This window comes from Adiantum capillus-veneris, chromosome 7, assembly GCF_014529385.1.
Source record: "Adiantum capillus-veneris isolate H3 chromosome 7, ASM1452938v2, whole genome shotgun sequence".
NCBI classification, from domain to species: Eukaryota; Viridiplantae; Streptophyta; class Polypodiopsida; order Polypodiales; family Pteridaceae; genus Adiantum; species Adiantum capillus-veneris.
Genome location: NC_140937.1, coordinates 52,646,358 through 52,653,448, shown reverse-complemented (window position 1 = coordinate 52,653,448; position 7,091 = coordinate 52,646,358). Strand labels below are relative to the sequence as shown.

The window sequence follows — 7,091 nt, the reverse complement described above, 5'->3', positions numbered from 1 at the left end:
TGAAGATCCAGATCAGACCATTGTTGTAGATGGGGTAGAAGTGTTACATACCAGTGGGTCTATGATTAGGTGGCCACAGTAATATACCCAGGTAGGATCAGGCCCATGAGGGTAGGACCAAAGTTTAGGAGACCAAAAGACGTCATCCTTTTTGATCCCCTGTCAGACCCACCAGTGGTAAAGAGGATGTTGATTTAGGGAATCACACATTGTATATAGCATGAGTCCATCTTGTATATAGTATGAGCCCATCTTGTATATAGCATGAGTCCATCTTATACATAGTATGAGTGAGAGTTGTATCAACCTTTGTATATACCATGGTTTTATGACATGCTTGTGTAGTTCAATTGAAATGGTGATGATGATTGTCAGATTTCTGTTTTCGGTGTTTTAAAAGTATATAAATTAGATAACTTGCATGACAAAACAAAAGTAGTGTAATCACTAAAGCATTTTCATTAATTACAAACTCAGGGAATTGCAAAAAGTGTCTATACTTCCACCCAAGAAAAAAAACTAATGTTAAAATAAGTTCAACACCTAACTTTCAAGGGAGAAGAAACCAGCTTAGAACGTGATGCCGAAGCATGGCTCGACACCATGGATGATTATTTCTTGGCAGCAGGAACTGTTTAAGAAAATCCGGCAATGTTAGGAATGTTTCGACTCACCGGAGATGCCAAACTCTGGTGGAAACAATACTGTAGAGATAATCCTTCCATTAGTCCCTCTTGGGAAAGAATGAAGCAAGCAGTAAAAGAAAGATATCTTCCTCAAGCTCACCAAGCTATCAAGATGAATGAGTTCTTCGCCCTCAAACAGTTAGGGCTTACTTTGAAAGAGTATTACACCAAATATGTGTCTTTACGACGTTACACACCACCAATGACTATGGAACAACAGATTGCTCGTTTCTGTCAGGGTCTAAACAAACCCTTGAGTAACCGACTGGAAGCTATGAGACCCACCTCTATTCAAGATGCTCTTTTAAGAGCTTAACCACTTGCAGCTGAAAGAAACCCCCCTACTAGGAGCTATTACAACTACAATAACTTTAGAGGAAGAGCAAGAGGGAATTATAATCAAGGAGGTCAACGGAGGGTAGTGTCAGCCGCAACCACTATAGAGAAGACCTTCCTGAACATCAGATGCTATGGATGCAATAGAATGGGACACTAGAAGAGTCAATGTCCTGAGGGGCAAACTCCTCAAATTGCTACTGGAACTACTCCTCATAATTAGATATGACAAGGAAATAATCAAAGAGGTAGAGGCAATAGAGGAAGAGGTAGAGGAGCCAGAGCTTATGCTTCAGTAGGAGAGCCTACCTTGGTGGATGAGGAAGATGAAAGAGCTACTCTTTTTGCCGCCATTGATAACCCTGGAGCTCGGCAACAGTATGCTGTCATCCAAACCACTGCAAATAGAGAAGGTGAAAAAATTGAACTACTTATAGATTGTGGCAGCACACACTCTTTTCTCTCTCGTAAATGTTTAAGGAAACTTAAATTGAACCAATATCCTACCAAGAAATTAGTAGTAGAACTAGCAAATGGGAAAGAGGTTCTACCTCAATTTATAGCTGGGAAAGTTGAGTTTGAACTAGGGGGAACCCTGACTTCATCCTACTTTCAAACTCTTCCAGTAGGAATCTATGATGGTATCCTAGGAATGGATTGGTTAATAAAAAATCAAGCCCAAATTCACTGTGCTCAAGGAAACTTAACCTTCAAAAATCACTTAGGTGAAGAAACATTAGTACAAGGATTAAATGGGAAACCTAAGGCTCATTTAGTCAAGGCTAGTCGACTTCTGAAGGGGTTACGTAAAGGGCAACAAATCTTTGTAGTAAAACTTAATAAGGCAGATGATTCAAGGGACAACCCAACTCCAGAATGGCTTAAAGAATTTTTGGATATATTTTCGGAAGATCTTTCGAGTTTACCTCCTCCCACGGCTATAGACCACGAAATCGAAACCTTCCCAGGTAGTGAGCCAATTTCAAAAAGAACCTACAAAATGTCCCTCCCTGAAGCTATTGAATTAAAAGAAAAGCTTCGTCAGCTTATAGAACAAGGATTCATAAGACCAAGCATTTCACCTTGGGGAGCACCTGTTCTATTCCAAAAGAAGAAGGACGGATCCTTACGTCTCTGCATTGATTATAGGGGGCTTAACCACGTGTCAGTAAAGAATAAGTACCCATTCCTCGCTTCGATGAATTTCTTGATAGGTTACATGGAGCCAAGGTATTCACAAAAATTGATCTCAGACCAGGTTACCATCAAATCCGGATTAAGGAGGCACATATTTACAAAACTGCTTTCAACACCCGGTATGGGCATTATGAGTTCATAGTGATGCCTTTTGGTCCTACGAATGCTCCAGCTACTTTTAACCGTCTCATGTAGGCTATATTCAGAGAATATCTGGATGATTTTGTGTTGGTGTTTTTCGATGATATCCTGGTATATTCTAAGGATGAAAAAGAGCATGAAGACCATGTACGTAAAGTACTTCATCTTCTGCGCCAACATCAGTTATATGCCAAGATGAGTAAATGTGTGTTTTCCACGCCATAAGTTAGTTATCTTGGTTTTATAATAAACCCTGAAGGAATTTCAGTAGACCTTGCAAAGATTAAATATATAATAGACTAGCCACAACCCAAAACAGTCAGTGAGATTCGAGGATTTTTGGGCATTACAGAATGGTATAGAATCTTCGTCAAAGATTATGCAGTTATCGCCACCCCCTTGACGCAGCTACTTAAAAAGGCATCCAAATTTACATGGGGAAAAGAACAGGAGGATTGTTTCTTCAAATTTAAACAAAATCTCACATCAGATCTTGTACTCAAACTTCCTGACTTCACTCAAGAGTTTGAAGTAGTAACAGATGTCAGCGGTCTTGCTATAGGAGGAGTCTTAAACCAAGAAGATAGACCAGTCGCCTTTACTTCGTAAAAATTAAGAACCCACGAGATGAATTATCCAACTCATGATCTGGAACTTCTAGCTGTCATCCATGCTCTAAAACTCTGGAGGCACTATCTTCTAGGAGGAAAGTTTTAGTTGATCACCGATCATCAGAGTTTAAAATGGATTTTCTCACAAGCAACACTCAACATGAGGCAGAGGATATGGATAGAACTCTTCCAAGAATATGACTTTGAAATAAAATATAAACCAGGGAAAGAGAATGTGGTTGTTGCTGATGCTCTTAGCCGTAAGGTTTTTCTTGGGGCTATTTCCACAGTTGACAAGGTTAAGGAAGCTTTCCTGGAAGATAAAGATTATCAAGAACTTCTACAGGTTATCAATCAACAGGACCTAAAAGAGAAAGAGAAAGACAGAATCAAGGATTATTCACTTGAGGATGGGCTTCTCTATTATAAGTATCGGCTTTACATTCCTAAAAATCCAACATTAAAGGAGTTAGTCCTTTATGAAGGACATAACGCTCCCGTTGTTGCCAGCCATCTTGGCTATGCAAAGACCCTTAATGCCATAAGGAAAAGCTATTTCTGGCTAGGAATGAAAGGAGATATACTTCGCTATATCAGACAATGTCTTTCCTGTCAAAGGATTAAGGCTGAAGGAGTAATGATGCCAGGAAAACTTCAACCTCTGGAAATTTCTCAAATGAAGTGGGAACTCATTAGCATGGACTTTGTAACAGGCCTTCCCACTGTTCAAGGGGGTTACGACTCCATTATGGTGGTAGTGGATATGCTGACTAAAGTCTCCCACTTGATGCCTGTAAAAACAACTTACATTGCATCAGGCATAAGCCGTCTCTACATCAAAGAGATCTTCATATTACATGGGCTTCCTAAGTGAATAGTTAGTGACACAGATGCAAAATTCACTTCAAAATTTTGGAAAGATTTATTTAAATCCTTAGGAACTCAGCTATGTTTCAGTACGTCCTATCACCCTCAGACAGACGGCCAGACAGAAAGGGTGAATCAATTTATTGAAGACATCCTTAGAGCCTATTGTGGTAGGGAACCCCGGAAATGGATCGAATTTCTTCCTCTGGTGGAATTCGCCTATAACTCTTCCTTTCATCAAAGCATTGGGATGTCACCATTTAATGCTCTTTATGGGCATGAATGTATATCACCCCTAAACTTTTCTGACCTTACTACAAGAGTAGAAGCTTCAAAACAAATGCTGGAGGAGATGGATGCCCAAACTAGCCATAAGGCAAGACATTCAGGTAGCCAAGGACCGCCAGAAACAGTATGCTGATAAAAAACGGTATGATCGGGTTTTCAAACAAGGAGATAAAGTATTCCTAAGGGTTTGGCCAAAAAGAAGCACTCTATCCTTGGGAAAATACAAAAAACTAAGCCCCAGATATTGTGGATTGTATGAAGTGATTAAAGTAATCAGTGATCAAGCTTATAAACTAAAATTGCCTGAGCACCTCAAGGTCCATAATGTATTGCATATCAGTCTTCTAAAACCTTACATCCCAAATCCAAATCATACTCTAGATGAAGAACAAATTGTGATGCAGAAGCAAGGAATTCTTGAACTCCAACCAGATTGTATTCTCGACACTAGGGAAAGGAGTCTGAGAAACAGGGTTATTACAGAATATTTGGTTAAATGGAAGAACTACCCCACCGAGGACGCCACCTGGGAGGATGAAGTATCACTTCGCAAAGATTTTCCCAATTTCGGTTGAGATGAGGACATCTCATTTCCTTAAGATTAGGACATCTCAATTGAGATGAGGACATCTCAATTCCTTAAGTTGGGGTGATTGTAAGGTTTCAAGTTTCCGAAATCTTAAAGATTGTACAAAGCTTGAAAAATTTAATGGAAAACCATTGTTGAAGGATTCAAACACTGCTAATTTTGGTATTTTTGGAATCATAAGCAGAGCTTTACTATGTTTAGTAATTTTCAGAATTTGAATCCGATAAAAACCGGAAAAGTTACAGACCCTGGAAGATTACAATAGGAATTCAAATTAGTAATAAAAATTGGATGGTTTCAGTATTAATCAATTACAAAGACTTTTTACACTAAGGTTCTGGAATTAGCCAGAAATTCTAATTTTCATCATTAGGATCTGCAAAAATCAACCAAAGTAAATTTTGGAAGGTATGGGGGGAGTGTGGAAGCTGGGGGAACCTACCAAGGACAGAGATAGCAGTAGATGGTGCAAAATGAAAGCTGGGGGGCTGCTTGGAGTGTGGAAACCTACCAGAAGCTGCCCGGTGGCCAAGAAAAGCTATAAAAGGACCCCTTGTCTTCATTATTTCTTAGACTCGGAGCCTTGATACTCTCTCTCTCATCTAGAGAGAACACTACATAGAAATTAGTAGAGATTAATCTCTAATTGATTAACCTAAATGGTAATTATTCTAATCCTTCTTAATTAGCAAGGTTAGATTAAGCTATTTTGTTAATAAAGCAAAGATTAGACGTATGTATACTCATAGACCCTCTCTTAATTAATTAATTTTTGATGATTGTTGTAATTAAGCTTAGTAATGTTAAGCTAATTAATTATCCTATCATATTGTGGTGTGTGGTTGTGTAGGTAGAGTCCGGCCACCTAGTGTGGTCGGACATGCTATGGTTGTAACCAACTCTCTAGCATAATATAAGGAGGTGCTTGCTCTAGAAGAGGCACGCTCATTTGGGTTCTACTCTTCTCCACATGTGAGCACACTACATTGGTGGAGGCGGTGGGCATAACAATCTTCTTGGGGTAGTTCTCTTTACGTGCTTGGGTTTGCCTGTCACTGGCCATGGCATTCTGTTTCGACACAGGGTAGTTCTCCTTCTATCTTGTAGGTGTCCAAATGAGGCAACGAGGCACCAACCATATTAGCAACCTCTTTCTGGTACATCAACGAAGAAAACTGATGGCGAGGTCCTATTGACGTTCGTAGTGTGTCAGCACCTACTTCTTCAAGAACGTCGCTCTCTACAGCAAGGTGTTTGCAAGGTGGCCAAGCCAGGTCCGACAGCGACGCTGCTAATTGCAGTAGGTCGAACACCTTCAAGGACGGCTGCGATGCTCCCTGTTTCAGTTTATGCTAGAAGATCAGGTGATGCAACTTGCCGGCATTCCATATCAATTCTGAGGTGCCCATCAGCGGCCTAAACCGTCAGCTTGTGCAACATTGTCTTTCACTCAAGTCCATCATTAATTTCGCAGGCTCCGTTGTTAACCTCTCTGATTGCCCGAGCCTATGCATGAGCTTGATGGATGCCCAGGCTACTATTGGCTCATTAGACGATGTTGTTTATGCAGTTGATGTCCTGTACGCCCAATTTAGTAAAGCTTTGTATGGCAGCAACCAAGGCCACACCAAATGGGTCGCCTGCATTTCACATCCATGCCAGGTCCAATTATTTGACGCAATCATGGATGTGCTGCCACCTTAAGGCCTGGTCATGGAGGAGAAGATAGCTACTCAGCATCAGGAGATTCAAAGGCTGTTGACAAAGAATGAGAGGCTGGCTGCAACTCGTGTGGCTCTCCGGCAGGAGCTGGCTACGACACAACAAGAAATACAGTGCCTGCAACAAGGTTTGAGAAATATACAGGGGAAGAAAGAAGTGCAGCTTCGTGGCCTTGCTGAAATCTTCGAGGATGGAACAAGAACTCCGACCTTTGGAACCATTGAAGTTGGATATGCAAAGAGCCTAGGCAGGTGCTCAATTCTTTTTTGCTAAATCTTACAATGCAAGTAAGCACACGCAAGTCATGTCACTACATTTGAATGCTTAGGAGACAAAGATGATGGCAGTGGTGATGAAGAAGGCCACTTGGCACGCATGCCTACAAGTTTCTTTTAGAGACGGGAGTTGCTGCAGCTTTGTTGCAGAGGTGCCCGGTCTTTTCGCTTTCACTGAGTAGTGATGCAGAGTCTCAGCCGCATAGCCTATCCTTTTCTATTTTTGAGTTTATTAGTCAAAGTCTCTTTTCATTTAAGTCTTGGTGACCAACCCTCATCATCACACCAAACCCCTTATGGAAATGAATGTATGTCACAAAAATATCATGCCCAATCCTCAGTTTGTCCTTCCTCGTCTTGTCCATTACATTGGGATAGC

The 7,091-nt window shown here is 40.8% G+C and overlaps 1 pseudogene; it reads left to right on the top strand.

The window, feature by feature from the left end:
* The first annotated feature begins 5,830 nt into the window (after positions 1-5,830).
* LOC147453855 (uncharacterized) lies at positions 5,831-6,570 on the top strand (annotated as a pseudogene).
* The last annotated feature ends 521 nt before the right edge of the window (positions 6,571-7,091 follow it).